This window comes from Festucalex cinctus, chromosome 10, assembly GCF_051991245.1.
Source record: "Festucalex cinctus isolate MCC-2025b chromosome 10, RoL_Fcin_1.0, whole genome shotgun sequence".
Taxonomy (NCBI): Eukaryota; Metazoa; Chordata; class Actinopteri; order Syngnathiformes; family Syngnathidae; genus Festucalex; species Festucalex cinctus.
In genome coordinates, this window is record NC_135420.1 from 10024225 (window position 1) to 10039119 (window position 14895).

The 14895-nt window shown below is 39.6% G+C and overlaps 1 protein-coding gene and 15 non-coding genes across 18 annotated transcripts in view; 15 read left to right on the forward strand and 1 right to left on the reverse strand.

The window, feature by feature from the left end:
* The window catches only part of pde4ba (phosphodiesterase 4B, cAMP-specific a), a 199959-nt gene that overhangs the window by 97173 nt on the left and 87891 nt on the right, over window positions 1-14895 (reverse strand). The window lies entirely within an intron of this gene.
* trnar-ccu (transfer RNA arginine (anticodon CCU)) lies at window positions 343-415 on the forward strand. Its single transcript has one exon. It is a non-coding gene; the product is annotated as a tRNA-Arg (tRNA).
* trnar-ccu (transfer RNA arginine (anticodon CCU)) lies at window positions 1655-1727 on the forward strand. The gene has a single exon. It is a non-coding gene; the product is annotated as a tRNA-Arg (tRNA).
* On the forward strand, window positions 2668-2740 carry trnar-ccu (transfer RNA arginine (anticodon CCU)). Its single transcript has one exon. It is a non-coding gene; the product is annotated as a tRNA-Arg (tRNA).
* On the forward strand, window positions 3742-3814 carry trnar-ccu (transfer RNA arginine (anticodon CCU)). The gene has a single exon. It is a non-coding gene; the product is annotated as a tRNA-Arg (tRNA).
* trnar-ccu (transfer RNA arginine (anticodon CCU)) lies at window positions 4457-4529 on the forward strand. Its single transcript has one exon. It is a non-coding gene; the product is annotated as a tRNA-Arg (tRNA).
* trnar-ccu (transfer RNA arginine (anticodon CCU)) lies at window positions 6264-6336 on the forward strand. Its single transcript has one exon. It is a non-coding gene; the product is annotated as a tRNA-Arg (tRNA).
* On the forward strand, window positions 6858-6930 carry trnar-ccu (transfer RNA arginine (anticodon CCU)). Its single transcript has one exon. It is a non-coding gene; the product is annotated as a tRNA-Arg (tRNA).
* Window positions 7610-7682, forward strand: trnar-ccu (transfer RNA arginine (anticodon CCU)). The gene has a single exon. It is a non-coding gene; the product is annotated as a tRNA-Arg (tRNA).
* On the forward strand, window positions 8645-8717 carry trnar-ccu (transfer RNA arginine (anticodon CCU)). The gene has a single exon. It is a non-coding gene; the product is annotated as a tRNA-Arg (tRNA).
* On the forward strand, window positions 9239-9311 carry trnar-ccu (transfer RNA arginine (anticodon CCU)). The gene has a single exon. It is a non-coding gene; the product is annotated as a tRNA-Arg (tRNA).
* Window positions 9685-9757, forward strand: trnar-ccu (transfer RNA arginine (anticodon CCU)). Its single transcript has one exon. It is a non-coding gene; the product is annotated as a tRNA-Arg (tRNA).
* Window positions 10433-10505, forward strand: trnar-ccu (transfer RNA arginine (anticodon CCU)). The gene has a single exon. It is a non-coding gene; the product is annotated as a tRNA-Arg (tRNA).
* Window positions 11326-11398, forward strand: trnar-ccu (transfer RNA arginine (anticodon CCU)). The gene has a single exon. It is a non-coding gene; the product is annotated as a tRNA-Arg (tRNA).
* Window positions 12524-12596, forward strand: trnar-ccu (transfer RNA arginine (anticodon CCU)). Its single transcript has one exon. It is a non-coding gene; the product is annotated as a tRNA-Arg (tRNA).
* Window positions 14337-14409, forward strand: trnar-ccu (transfer RNA arginine (anticodon CCU)). Its single transcript has one exon. It is a non-coding gene; the product is annotated as a tRNA-Arg (tRNA).

The following is a 14895-nucleotide window of genomic DNA, read 5'->3' on the forward strand; positions in this document are numbered from 1 at the left end:
GGATTAACACTTCCTAAAGCGATAATGGCGGAACAGTATGATAATATACGTATGATAATATATGCATATACCACTACTTACTATCCCTTTACACCTATGAATTGTTTGGCAAAGCAATCAGATTCTGTGACTAAGAGCAGCTCAAATTAAACTGGTAACTCATTTGCATGACATCAGATCTCAGAAAAACATGACTTAATCAGTGTAAGAATAATGTACAGTAATGCTGACAAAACAAATAACACGACATACAGCACACAAAATGTGACACAAACAAAATTGAGGGTCCGCATTTTTTTATGACTGCCAAATGAAACCTCCTTTCTGCTCTGCTTCTATCAAGCCCCAGTGGCATAATGGATAAGGCACTGGCCTCCTAAGCCAGGGATTGTGGGTTCGAGTCCCATCTGGGGTGCTTCTACATTTAACAGCTGTGGGATGCTAATGAAAAAAATGCCTGTGTCAATTCCACAGGTGAATTGGTTAAATGGAAACAGGTAATTGTCATAATTATAGAAGCTACCAAACACTAATCCAAGAAGATTCAACAAATTAAGATAGAACAGATAGATTAATCCAGCTCACTTCATTTTAATGCACAATTTATAAATTTGTGTGAAGAGAGCATTTTTTTCACTGCATATGGAATTTCCGTTGAGAAAAAAAAAAAAAAAAAGTCCACATACTGGAGTTTGTATTACAAACTCGAATACCAATTAAATTAGGATATTGTGCAAATTGCAAACCGTAAATAAAATTGTACAATGATTTGTAAATCCTTTTCAACCTACTGTATATTCAATTGAGTAGTCAGTACAGTACAAAGACAAGATATTTAATGTTGAACGTTATTCATTGATTTATTTTAAATAATCTGGCATTTTGAATTTGATGCCAGCAACATATTCCAAAACAGATGGGACAAGTTGAGGAACCCTCAGAAAACACCTGCTAATATTCCACAGGTGAACTGCTTACTGGAGTAGAAGCCACAGACTTCCAACTTCCAGGTTTCACACATCAGCGCCTTTTCCGGCCACTGCTGGCCGTGTTCCAACACGCTCCCACCCAGCATGTCTCAGCTCTGAAATGCTTCGGACACCAGTAGATAAGAAGATGGAGTTTTGTACAAAAGTGAATTGAAAACATGTTTTAGATTGCTCTGATTGCGCTGCTTTGCACACTCTTGGCATTCGCACCTCTGGGAACTCATTCAATATTGTTGGAAAACCATTTCAGGTAACTACTCTTGAAGTTCATTGAGGGAATGCCAATAGTGTGCAAAAAAATCAAAGTAAAGAGTGACTATTTTGAAGAAATTAGATTGCATGACCGCGACACTTGTGAGGAGCAAGCGGTTCAGAAAATGGATGGATGGATGATTGCATGAGAAGGTGCGTCCAAACTTTTGGCCTGTACTGTATACTAGTTGCCCTGGCTGACATACCAGTCCAGGGTGTCCCCTGCCTACTACCTGGCTGAGATGGGCGCCAGCAACCCTTGTGACCCTTGTGAGGAATAAACGGTCAAGAAAATGGATGGATGGATGGATGGATGGATGGATACTAGTTTGTGATATCAACAAAATTGAGGGGGCACCGTTTTTTTTTTTTTTTATGACTGCCAAATAAAACCTCCTTCATGCTTGCTCCTATCCCCAGTGGCCTAATGGATAAGGCACTGGCCTCCTAAGCCAGCGATTGTGGGTTCAAGTCCCATCTGGGGTGTTTGTATTTGTAATGGCTGTGCAACACTTAAAAAAAAAATAATAATAATTCAACTGAAAAATCAAATTAATTGTCCAACACAAAAATGCTGCTAGCCTGTTTCTCAACATACAATACCTGAGAATTTACAGATATTGTTGTCTATGGTCCACAATAACATAAAAAAAAATACAAAGAATCAACGTGTGGAGTATTAGCAAACAAAAATAAGAGGTGCAATAACTGAAAATGTGTTTTAGATTCTAGTGTCTTCAAAATAGCCACCCTTTGCTCTGATTACTAATTTTCACACTCTGGGAATTCTCACCAGGTGGCACGGTGGGGGAGTGGTTAGCACATCCCAGTATTGAGGACTCGGGTTTGAGTCCAGGCTCCGGCCTTCCTGGGTGGAGTTTGCATGTTCTCCCCGTCCCTGTGTGGGTCTTCTCCGGGTACTCTGGTCTCCTCCCACCTTCCAAAGACATGCATGGCAGGTTAATTGGGTGCTCCAAATTGTCCCTCTAGATGTGGTTGTGTGTCTCTGTGTGCCCTGCAATTGGCTGGCAACCAGTTCAGGGTGTACCCCGCTTGCTGCTCAAAGCCAGCTGAGATAGGCTCCAGCACCCCCCCATGACCCTTGTGAGGAGTAAGCGGTTCAGAAAATGGATGGATGGATGAAATTCTGACCTCTGGGAACTCATTCAATACTGTTGGAGAACCATTTCAGGTGACTACTCCTGAAGTTCATCCAGGAAATGCCAACCAACTAGAATATAAAATATGCTTTCAATGATTTCATCTTTTTTATGTATATGTGTTCACTCACAATTTTGCCTTTAGTGAGAATCTACAATGTAAATGAAGGAAATACATTGCATGAGAAGGTGTGTCCAAACGTTTGGCCGCTTCTGGTTTTAATGAGTGACAAATGAAAACCACTTTCCGTTTCCATTACTCTCAAGCCCCAGTGGCCTAATGGATAAGGCACTGGCCTCCTAAGCCAGGGATTGTGGGTTCGAGTCCCATCTGGGGTGGTTCTACAATTAACGGCTATGGGATGCTAAAAAAGAAAAAAAAAACACATCTTTGACTGCAGGCATAGCTGACTACAATCGGTTTCCTCCTCAAACCTGTTTATTAGGGATGACTGTTCAGACTTTTTTTTTAGCAAGTGTTCAAATCCGAACTGGCCCTGTTCAGATTGAGCCACTTGACAGGTTGCTGTGGCAACGACGTGGAACGGAGGCACGTGTCGTGTTCAACGTCATCGTGAGGCTGTTTACCGCTCCCCGTTCATCGCAAGTGTTAAGCGCTTTTCTTCACTTTCTTTCTTTGTTTCTTTGTTTTTTTTAACGATAATTGTATGGCTACGGACGGGCACTAATTTGCTATTTGCGGTTGCACATGTGAAGAACTGACGGGGTCCCGGCTTCAGCGCAAGTATTGTAAATTGTCACTGTATTTCTAATTGAGCATGAGAGGAAGTGGAGCCGTCAAGGCATTTAACTGCCAAGCATGCGAGGAAGCAGCCGGGCAGCGAACCGATTGGATATTGACAGCACGGGCGCATTGGTTTTTGCACGCAAAGAGTGACGTCACACAGTCAAATCCGTTCTGAGTGTTTAGAGCTGATCAGACTGAGACGCATCCTGTTCAAATCGGATATGAAACTACCTCCCACATGTGGTTTTAATCCGTCCCGCAGAAATCGGATTTCATGTGCTTTGTGACTGTTCAGACTACAGAAGAGCCATCCACTTTCAATCTGGATCGGTTAAAAATCAGATTTGGGCTGCTAGTCTGAACGTAGCCTAAGAGCAGCTCAAATTAAACTGTTAACTCATTTGAATGACATCGGATCTCAGAAAAATATCACAACTTGATCAGTGTAAGAAAAATTGTGCCATTTTGTCACATGCCAGCAAAATAAATACAATTACATACAGTACACAAAATGTATGTGATATATATAAAAAAAATAAAATAAAATTTATGACTACCAAATGAAAACTCTTTACTGCCCCATTTCTCTCAAGCACCAGTGGCCTAATGGATAAGGCACTGGCCTCCTAAGCCAGGGATTGTGGGTTCGAGTCCCATCTGGGGTGGTTCTACGTTTAACAGCTGTGGGATGCTAAAGAAACAAAAAAACACTGGTGTAAATCTACAGGTCAACTGGTTAATTGGGAACAGGTGATTGCTTATAAAAGTAGCGTCCATTGAAGTCTGAGTTGTTCACAGGTTAGGCTGGGTGAGCAAATTTAACACTTTAAGAACATTGTTTCTCAACATACAACACCTGGGAATTTACCGACGACATTATCTATGGTCCATAATAATAATAAAAAAAAACTAAGAATGAACACATGGAGTTTTGTATGTTTGAAATAAATGAATACATGTTTGAGAGTGTAGTTTCTTCAAAATAGCCACTCTTTGCTCTGATTACTGCTTTGCGCATTCGGCATTCTCAACTCTGGGAGCTCATTGTTGGAGAACCATTTCAGGTGACTACTCGAAGTTCATTGAGGGACTGCCAATAGAGTGCAAAACAATCATCAGAGCAAAGAGTGACTTTTGAAGAAACTGGAATATAAAACATGTTTTCAATTAGTTCATCTTTTTTTTTAAGTACATAACTCCACACGTGTTCATTTACAGTTTTGATGCCTTCAGTGGGAATCTACAATGTAAAGCATTTTTAGTTATTTTATGACTGCCAAATAAAACCTCTTTCGTGTTCTACCCAAGCCCCAGTGGCCTAATGGATAAGGCACTGGCCTCCTAAGCCAGGGATTGTGGGTTCGAGTCCCATCTGGGGTGTTTCTACATTTTAGTTTTGCATCGTGTTTTAGCCCCTAATCATGGCTCCAAAGAAAGCAAGTGTAAGTGGTAAAACTGGTGAAGAAAAGAGGAAAATAGTGTGCACAGAAATGTTTGCATTTTGTTTTTGTTTTTTTCATCATTTTAGATAGGATATCTAAATAAAACAGTGTCTATTTCAACCCTTTTCTATTTATGCTAAACAGTATACAGTGCAGTTGATGGTAGAGGTGTGCAAAATTTCCGATTCTTAGATTATTCACGATTCGGCCGTGGAACAATCGAGAACGATTCACAAAAGTCCAAATTCCGATTATATAAATATGCCAAGGGAACCGAAACTAAAAGTGGACCGGAGCGAAAAGTACGCGGAACTGAAACGCAGTAGCGCGCGCGGTCTTCGGGACGCTTAATGGGACGGACCGAGAGTACACATCCACAACTCACGCCTCGACATTCAAAACAACAACAAGCATGGCTGAGCTGACCAACCCACCTCTTCGTCCGATCAGACCTGCTCCGAAAAGGCAAACAACTTCAGGCGGAAGTATCAGCTAGCTGGCTGCAGTGCGTCGGTTAGCGTTCTACAGGGCGCCGCGCAGTGATACGAACGAACGAACAGAAAAGTAGTGGCTGGCGGTAATGGCGTCTGACTTTATTCAGAAAAGAGTATTGTGGTGGAAATGTATCACGCTTTTGAAAACAAATAGTTTTTAGAAGAAAAAGGCTTCATTTCCGAGACCCCAGCCAGCTTGTTGGACTATTTTCCTCTCGTCCAACGTCGAACATGAACGCGTGTCACCGAACGCTGTCAGAAAGAAGTCAGTGCTGATCGCACACACGGGAGGTGAGGATCAAATTGAGATTCATGTTAAAAAAGCCGAACGATCCCTTTAATGTTTACACGTTCATGTTTTCACAAGTTAAAAAGCAGAAAAGCACTTGAGGTTTTTTTTTTTGTACCTCTGAGAAACTTTAATGTTTACATGTTCATCTTTACACAACTTAAAAAGCAGGAAAGCACTTTTTTTTTTTTTTTGGCATTTGTATTGAAGTAGTAGTTCACATTGTCTTTCATTTATATCTCAGTGCACTTTTGAGTGGATAAAAATAATATATTTTTGCTCAATGCTATGTTTTATTCTGTTGAAGACTGAATATACTTAAAAGCTGTTGTTACAGAATGAGGACTTGAGTATTTTATTTACTGTTTTGAACTGTTAACTTGATACTGAAATAGTAGTTTATTTAGGCCTGAGAGGACTTTTGTACTATTTTTGTAACTAATGTACGAAACATTAAAAGCACCAAAATACATTGGTTTTTTTCTGCTGCCTGGGGGGAAATCAATAATCGTTTTATAATCGAATCGTAGCCTCTGAATCGTAATCGCAATCGAATCGTGAGGTGCCCCAAGATTCCCACCTCTAGTTGATGGTGTAAAATAGTGAAGAAAAAAAAATTGGAAAAAGTTTTTTTTTAGACTTGGAACGGATTAAAATTATTTACATTAAATCTAATGGGAAAAATTGCTTCGGATTTCGAACAAATCGCTTTTAGAACAGCCTTCTGGAACGGATTATGTTCGAAAACCGAGGTTTGACTGTACATGGTTTTCTGAATCAATACCACACTTGAAAGGGAAAATCGAGTCAATATCGATTATTCCATATTTTAACCCGGCCTTTTTCTTTTGACGACTGCCAAATAAAACCAATTTCATACTCCATCCAATCCCCAGTGGCCTAATGGATAAGGCACTGGCCTCCTAAGCCAGGGATTGTGGGTTCGAGTCCCAGCTGGGGTGTTTCTACATTTTAGTTTTGCATCGTGTTTTAGCCCCTAATCATGGCTCCAAATAAAGCAAGTGTAAGTGGTAAAACTGGTGAAGAAAAGAGGAAAATAGTGTGCACAGAAATGTTTGCATTTTGTTTTTGTTTTTTTCATCATTTTAGATAGGATATCTAAATAAAACAGTGTCTATTTCAACCCTTTTCTATTTATGCTAAACAGTATACAGTGCAGTTGATGGTGTAAAATAGTGAAGAAAAAAAAATTGGAAAAAGTTTTTTTTTAGACTTGGAACGGATTAAAATTATTTACATTAAATCTAATGGGAAAAATTGCTTCGGATTTCGAACAAATCGCTTTTAGAACAGCCTTCTGGAACGGATTATGTTCGAAAACCGAGGTTTGACTGTACATGGTTTTCTGAATCAATACCACACTTGAAAGGGAAAATCGAGTCAATATCGATTATTCCATATTTTAACCCGGCCTTTTTTTTTTGACGACTGCCAAATAAAACCAATTTCATGCTCCATCCAAGCCCCAGTGGCCTAATGGATAAGGCACTGGCCTCCTAAGCCAGGGATTGTGGGTTCGAGTCCCATCTGGGGTGGTTCTACATATAACAGCTGTGGAAAACTTTAAAAAAAAAATTAAAAAAAAATGCACACACAACCCCTGTGAGCTGGTTAATTGGAATTGGTGAGTGTTATACTTGTTTATAAAAGTAACATCTAGACTCACTTGTTCACAAGTTAGGCTGTGGTGAATTTCACCACTTTGTGAACAACTGTGTGAGCAAATTGTCCAACACTGTAAGAGTTTCTGCCTGGGAATTTACAGACATCACTAAAAAAAAAAAAACAAGAATGAACACATCGAGTTTTGTATGTAACAAAAAGGGTGAAATAACTGAAAACATGTTTTAGATTGTAGTTTCTTCAAAATAGCTACCATTTGCTCTGATTACTGCTTTGCACACTCTTGCAATTCTCACCCGCGAACTCATTCAATACTGTTGGAGAACCATTTCAGGTGACTACTCTTGAAGCTTATTGAGGAAATGCCAATAGTGTGCAAAAAAAAAAAAAAAAAGTATTTTAAAGAAACTAGAATATAAAACCACTTTCATGCTCCATTTCAATCAAGCCCCAGTGGAGATATTAAAATAATCGATTCATGGTTTTATGAATTGATACCACACTCGAAAAGGAAAATCGAATCAATAGATTATGCCAATCTAGCCTTTTTTTTATCACTGCAAAATAAAATCTGCTTGATGTTCCACCCAAGCCTCAGTGGCCTAATGGATAAGGCACTGGCCTCCTAAGCCAGGGACTGTGGGTTCGAGTCCCATCTGGGGTGTTTCTATTTGTAACGGCTATGGAGTGCTTTAAAGACACACACACACCCGTACATTCTACAAGCGAGCTGGTTAACAGTTGAGTCTCATGGTAGTTTATAAATGGAACATCCATGGAAGGCTCAGTTGTTCACAACAGTCTGAGGTGAAGTTCACCGCTTTGTGAACAAATTGTCCTATGTTTTAAGAACGCTGTTTCTCAATCTCATAGTAGGGTCCATAATATCATCAGTAAATTCAGATAATGTGCAGAAATTTCCACATCTGAAAACCAACATTCAACATCACTGCATTAAAAACTGGCATCATTATATAAAGCAGAGTTCACCAATTCCGGTCCTTGAGGGTCCTAAGTCCTGCAGGTTTTAGATGTTTCCGCCCTCTAGCACATATGATTCATATAATCATCTCATCAGCATGCCTGATAACGACTCTGAGCTTTAGCATCAAGTGTGTTGGTAGGCAGAAACAAATAAAACCTGCAGGACTCCGGACCTCGAGGACCAGAATTGATGAACCCTGTTTTAAAGGATATTACCACAAGGGCTCAGGAACACTTCACAAAACCATTCTCATTTAACACAACTTGACGCGACTGTCCCTTTACACCGATTAATTGTTTGACAAAGCGATCAGATTCTGTGACTAAGAGCAGCTCAAATTAAACTGTTACATTCTCACCCGAGAACTCATTCAATACTGTTGGAGAACCATTTCAGGTGACTCCTCTTGAAGTTCATCGAGGGACTGCCAATAGAGTGCAAAACAATCATCAGAGCAAAGAGTGACTTTTGAAGAAACTGGAATATAAAACATGTTTTCAATTAGTTCATCTTTTTTTTTAAGTACATAATTCCACACGTGTTCATTTACAGTTTTGATGCCTTCAGTGGGAATCTACAATGTAAAGAATTTTTAGTTATTTTATGACTGCCAAATAACACCTTCTTTGTGTTCTACCCAAGTCCCAGTGGCCTAATGGATAAGGCACTGGCTTCCTAAGCCAGGGATTGTGGGTTCGAGTCCCATCTGGGGTGTTTCTACATTTTAGTTTTGCATCGTGTTTTAGCCCCTAATCATGGCTCCAAAGAAAGCAAGTGTAAGTGGTAAAACTGGTGAAGAAAAGAGGAAAATAGTGTGCACAGAAATGTTTGCATTTTGTTTTTGTTTTTTTCATCATTTTAGATAGGATATCTAAATAAAACAGTGTCTATTTCAACCCTTTTCTATTTATGCTAAACAGTATACAGTGCAGTTGATGGTGTAAAATAGTGAAGAAAAAAAAATTGGAAAAAGTTTTTTTTTAGACTTGGAACGGATTAAAATTATTTACATTAAATCTAATGGGAAAAATTGCTTCGGATTTCGAACAAATCGCTTTTAGAACAGCCTTCTGGAACGGATTATGTTCGAAAACCGAGGTTTGACTGTACATGGTTTTCTGAATCAATACCACACTTGAAAGGGAAAATCGAGTCAATATCGATTATTCCATATTTTAACCCGGCCTTTTTTTTTTGACGACTGCCAAATAAAACCAATTTCATACTCCATCCAAGCCCCAGTGGCCTAATGGATAAGGCACTGGCCTCCTAAGCCAGGGATTGTGGGTTCGAGTCCCATCTGGGGTGTTTCTACATTTTAGTTTTGCATCGTGTTTTAGCCCCTAATCATGGCTCCAAGTTACACTTACAGTGCAGTTGATGGTGTAAAATAGTGAAGAAAAAAAAATTGGAAAAAGGTTTTTTTTAGACTTGGAACGGATTAAAATTATTTACATTAAATCTAATGGGAAAAATTGCTTCGGATTTCGAACAAATCGCTTTTAGAACAGCCTTCTGGAACGGATTATGTTGGAAAAACCGAGGTTTGACTGTACATGGTTTTCTGAATCAATACCACACTTGAAAGGGAAAATCGAGTCAATATCGATTATTCCATATTTTAACCCGGCCTTTTTTTTTTGACGACTGCCAAATAAAACCAATTTCATACTCCATCCAAGCCCCAGTGGCCTAATGGATAAGGCACTGGCCTCCTAAGCCAGGGATTGTGGGTTCGAGTCCCATCTGGGGTGGTTCTACATATAACAGCTGTGGAAAACTTCAAAAAATAAAAAATAAAACGCACACACAATCCCTGTGAGCTGGTTAATTGGAATTGGTGAGTTTTATACTTGTTTATAAAAGTAACATCTAGACTCACTTGTTCACAAGTTAGGCTGTGGTGAATTTCACCACTTTGTGAACAACTGTGTGAGCAAATTGTCCAACACTTTAAGAGTTTCTGCCTGGGAATTTACAGACATCACTAAAAAAAACAAAAACAAGAATGAACACATCGAGTTTTGTATGTAACAAAAAGGGTGAAATAACTGAAAACATGTTTTAGATTGTAGTTTCTTCAAAATAGCTACCATTTGCTCTGATTACTGCTTTGCACACTCTTGCAATTCTCACCCGCGAACTCATTCAATACTGTTGGAGAACCATTTCAGGTGACTACTCTTGAAGCTTATTGAGGAAATGCCAATAGTGTGCAAAAAAAAAAAAAAAGTATTTTAAAGAAACTAGAATATAAAACCACTTTCATGCTCCATTTCAATCAAGCCCCAGTGGAGATATTAAAATAATCGATTCATGGTTTTATGAATTGATACCACACTCGAAAAGGAAAATCGAATCAATAGATTATTCCAATCTAGCCTTTTTTTTATCACTGCAAAATAAAATCTGCTTCATGTTCCATCCAAGCCCCAGTGGCCTAATGGATAAGGCACTGGCCTCCTAAGCCAGGGATTGTGGGTTCGAGTCCCATCTGGGGTGTTTCTATTTGTGTGCTTTAAAAACACACACACACCCGTACATTCTACAAGCGAGCTGGTTAACAGTTGAGTGTCATGGTAGTTTATAAATGGAACATCCATGGAAGGCTCAGTTGTTCACAACAGTCTGAGGTGAAGTTCACCGCTTTGTGAACAAATTGTCCTATGCTTTAAGAACGCTGTTTCTCAATCTCATAGTAGGGTCCATAATATCATCAGTAAATTCAGATAATGTGCAGAAATTTCCACATCTGAAAACCAACATTCAACATCACTGCATTAAAAACTGGCATCATTATATAAAGCAGAGTTCACCAATTCCGGTCCTTGAGGGTCCTAAGTCCTGCAGGTTTTAGATGTTTCCGCCCTCTAGCACATATGATTCATATAATCATCTCATCAGCATGCCTGATAACGACTCTGAGCTTTAGCATCAAGTGTGTTGGTAGGCAGAAACAAATAAAACCTGCAGGACTCCGGACCTCGAGGACCAGAATTGATGAACCCTGTTTTAAAGGATATTACCACAAGGGCTCAGGAACACTTCACAAAACCATTCTCATTTAACACAACTTGACACGACTGTCCCTTTACACCGATTAATTGTTTGACAAAGCGATCAGATTCTGTGACTAAGAGCAGCTCAAATTAAACTGTTACATTCTCACCCGAGAACTCATTCAATACTGTTGGAGAACCATTTCAGGTGACTCCTCTTGAAGTTCATCGAGGAAATGCCAAGAGTGTGGAAAAAAAAAAAAAATAGATAAAAATTGAAGAAACTAGAATATAAAACCACTTTTCTGCTCCATTTCTCTCAAGCCCCAGTGGCCTAATGGATAAGGCACTGGCCTCCTAAGCCAGGGATTGTGGGTTCAAGTCCCATCTGGGGTGTTTTAACATTTAACAGCTGTGCTGAAGAAAAAAGAAAAACAGTGGAAACAGGTCAACTGGTTCATGGGAAACAGGTGAGGACCATATTTGCTTATGGAATATCCGTGGCTATTCAGGCTCAGTTCACAAATAAGACTGCGGTGAAGTTCACCACTTTGTGAGCAAATCGTCCAACACTTTAAGAACACTGTTTTTCAAAGTACAAAAGCAGGGAAATTTAGGTATGTCTATCTACGGTCCATAATAACAAAAACAAAAATCACGGAATCTGGAGAAATCAACAACATTCAATGATCATCACTTCATTAAAAACCGCCATCTTTGTATCATTGATATTGTCACAAGGGCTCAGGAACACTTCCGAAAACCGTTGTCAGTTAACACAACTTGACACTACATCTACAAATGCTATTTAAAACTCTACCATGCAAAGCGAAAGCCATATATCAACACAAGCTCATCTGAGATGGACTGACACAAAGGGGAAAATTGTGCTGTGGTCTGACGAGTCCATATTTGAAAATGTTTTTGGAAATTGTAGATGTGTCCAGCAGGCCAAAGAAGAAAAGGGCCATCCAGATTGTTTTCACATAGAGATAAATTGTACTGAAGTTCTACTGCGGCATGTTTGGATAAACCCTCTTCCTAAACCCTTTAACGTGGAACATCCATCCATCCATCCAATTTCTTGACCGCTAATTCCTCATAAGGGTCGCGGGGGGTGCTGGAGCCTATCTCAGCCGGCTCTGGACAGGAGGCGAGGTCCACCCTGAACTGGTTGCCAGCCTATCGCAGTAACATGGAACAGTGGTCACCAGTTTGGCCCCAACGGTATGATAATATATACGCATACACTACTATTTACTGTCCCTTTATACCTATGAATTGCTTGACAAAGCAATCAGATTCTGTGACTAAGAGCAGCTCAAACTAAACTGTAAACTCATTTGAATGACATCGGATCTCAGAAAAACATCACAACTTAATCAGTGTCATTTTGGCACATGCTAACAAAACAAATACAGTACACAAAATGTATGTAATATAAAAACTGAGGGATAAAGATATTTTTACGTTTTTTTATGACTGTCAAATGAAAGCTCTTTCCTGCTCCGTTCCCCTTAAGCCCCAGTGGCCTAATGGATAAGGCACTGGCCTCCTAAGCCAGGGATTGTGGGTTCAAGTCCCATCTGGGGTGGTTCAATATTTAACAGCTGTGGGATGCTAATGAAAAAAAAAGCACCTGTGTAATTTCCACAGGTCAACTGTTTGATTGGAAACAGGTGAGAGCCATGATTGCTTCTAAATGGAACATCCATGGATTCCGAAAGCCCGATTCGGTGTATCAACATTAGTTTCCTACCGTTTAGGCAGTTTGTCCACACAGTGGCTCGGTTTCGGAGCTTGAAACAGGGCTCCAGAGTGGATAGATTTCAAACGCCCCGCACGTTCCAACGTGGACACTATAGCACTATAGCTACTTCTCCCGTGACTGCGCACGGACCGCCAGTCTGTCAACAACAATGGCGAACAGCCATGATTTTGTTGATTTGCGCAACTTCCTTAGCTTATTTCTGCTTTTACAGCAAAATATTTTGTGTGATGTTGTACTTGATTGTCACTTGGCATTGTCACTTCTCCACTGTTATGTTTGCCTCACTGATCTGTATATATTAATGTACAGCCTGTGCAAGCCGTTGAAGCGATAGGGCAGCCAGAGTAATTCCCCATCTTGCGAGCAGACCACTGTTTAAAGTACTTTGAAGACCCCTTTTCTTTTATCACTCAGTTGCTAGACCCCTGTTGTTTTTACGATACTGTAAATGTATAGGATCGGATGCCGAAAAACGTTTCTATATCCATCCATCCATCCATTTTCTTGACCGCTTATTCCTCACAAGGGTCGCGGGGGCTGCTGGCGCCTATCTCAGCTGGCTCTGGGCAGTAGGCGGGGGACACCCTGGACTGGTTGCCAACCAATCGCAGGGCACGTTTCTATATATTATATCTAAATATAGAGGCCTTGCGGCTTCAAAACCGGCTATTCAGATCTTCATCGTTGAGTCTTCTTCTACGCTTCCCGTTAACTCCCTATGGCAGCGCTACAGCGCCACTCCAGACTTGGCATATATATTACAGCCGGTAAACGTCCTCAGCGTCTTCTTTTGGACACTCGCATGTCTTGCGACGGTTCTGTCTGTACAAGATTTGTTTGATGAACGAAGCCGGTTTTGCTTCTGTGTAAACAGAGCCTCGGTTGTTCACAAGTGAGGCTGTGATGAAGTTCATCACTTTGTGTTTCTTAAGGTACAATAGCAGGGAAATTTAGGTATGTCTATCTATGGTCCATAATAACAAAATAAATAAATAAATAAATAAATACATGTGGAGAAATCACTGCATGTGAGTAGCATTCTGAAAACCAACATTCAATGATCACCACTGCATAAAAAACTAAGTGCAGCTCAAATTAAACTGTTTGAATGAATAATTATGAATATTTATCAATTCTTCTTAAATATCAAGGACATGATAATAATAATAAATTAAAACAACAGTAAATTTACAATTAAATTTTGCGGAGGCAGTACCTGGTAAAATTAGTTATTTATTTAAGTGTTAGTGTTATTATCAAAAAGTATTACACAAACATTGACACCACCATCGATGAGATGCAAAAGTTTTCATGACTCTAATTCAATAATTGTAAATATAAATTCAAGACATTTTGAATTGTCTTAAAGTGGAATAAGTCAGGTCAAATGCAAGAAAATACTTTTAAAATCATGTGAACAGCAAATTTCAAGAAAACAGTAGGACAAAAAAAAGAGGCCTTTAAATTTATAGACATTAAAATAATCAATTTATGGTTTTATGAATCGCACGGGCCCTTTTTTTTTATAACTGCCAAATAAAACCACTTTGTTATCCCATCCAAGCCCCAGTGGCCAAATGGATAAGGCACTGGCCTCCTAAGCCAGGGATTGTGGGTTAGAGTCCCATCTGGGGTGCTTTGACATTTCACATCTGTGGGATGCTTAAAAAAATGTGAAGGTTTCATAGCTTAATTGATAACAGGTGAGTGCCATGACTTTTTTTTTTAAGACTGTAGTGAAGTTCCCCACTTTGTGAGCAAATTGTCCAACATTTTAGGAACACTGTTTCTCAACATACAATACCTGGGAATTTACGGATGTCATTGTCTATTGTCCACAATAACATAAAAAAAATAAAAAAAAGAATTAACGTGGTTTTGTACTTTTAACTTAATGACTGCCAAATGAAACTACTTTGCTCAAGCCCCAGTGGCCTAATGGATAAGACACTGTCTTCCTATGCCAGGGGTTGTGGGTTTGAGTCCCATCTGAGGTGTTTCTACATTTAGCAGCTGTGGGAAAAACTGTGAATATTCCACAAGTGGGCTGGTTAAGGTGAGTGCCACGATTGTTTACAAATGGAACATCCCTGGAAAGCTCAGTTGTTCAGAAGGCTGCGGT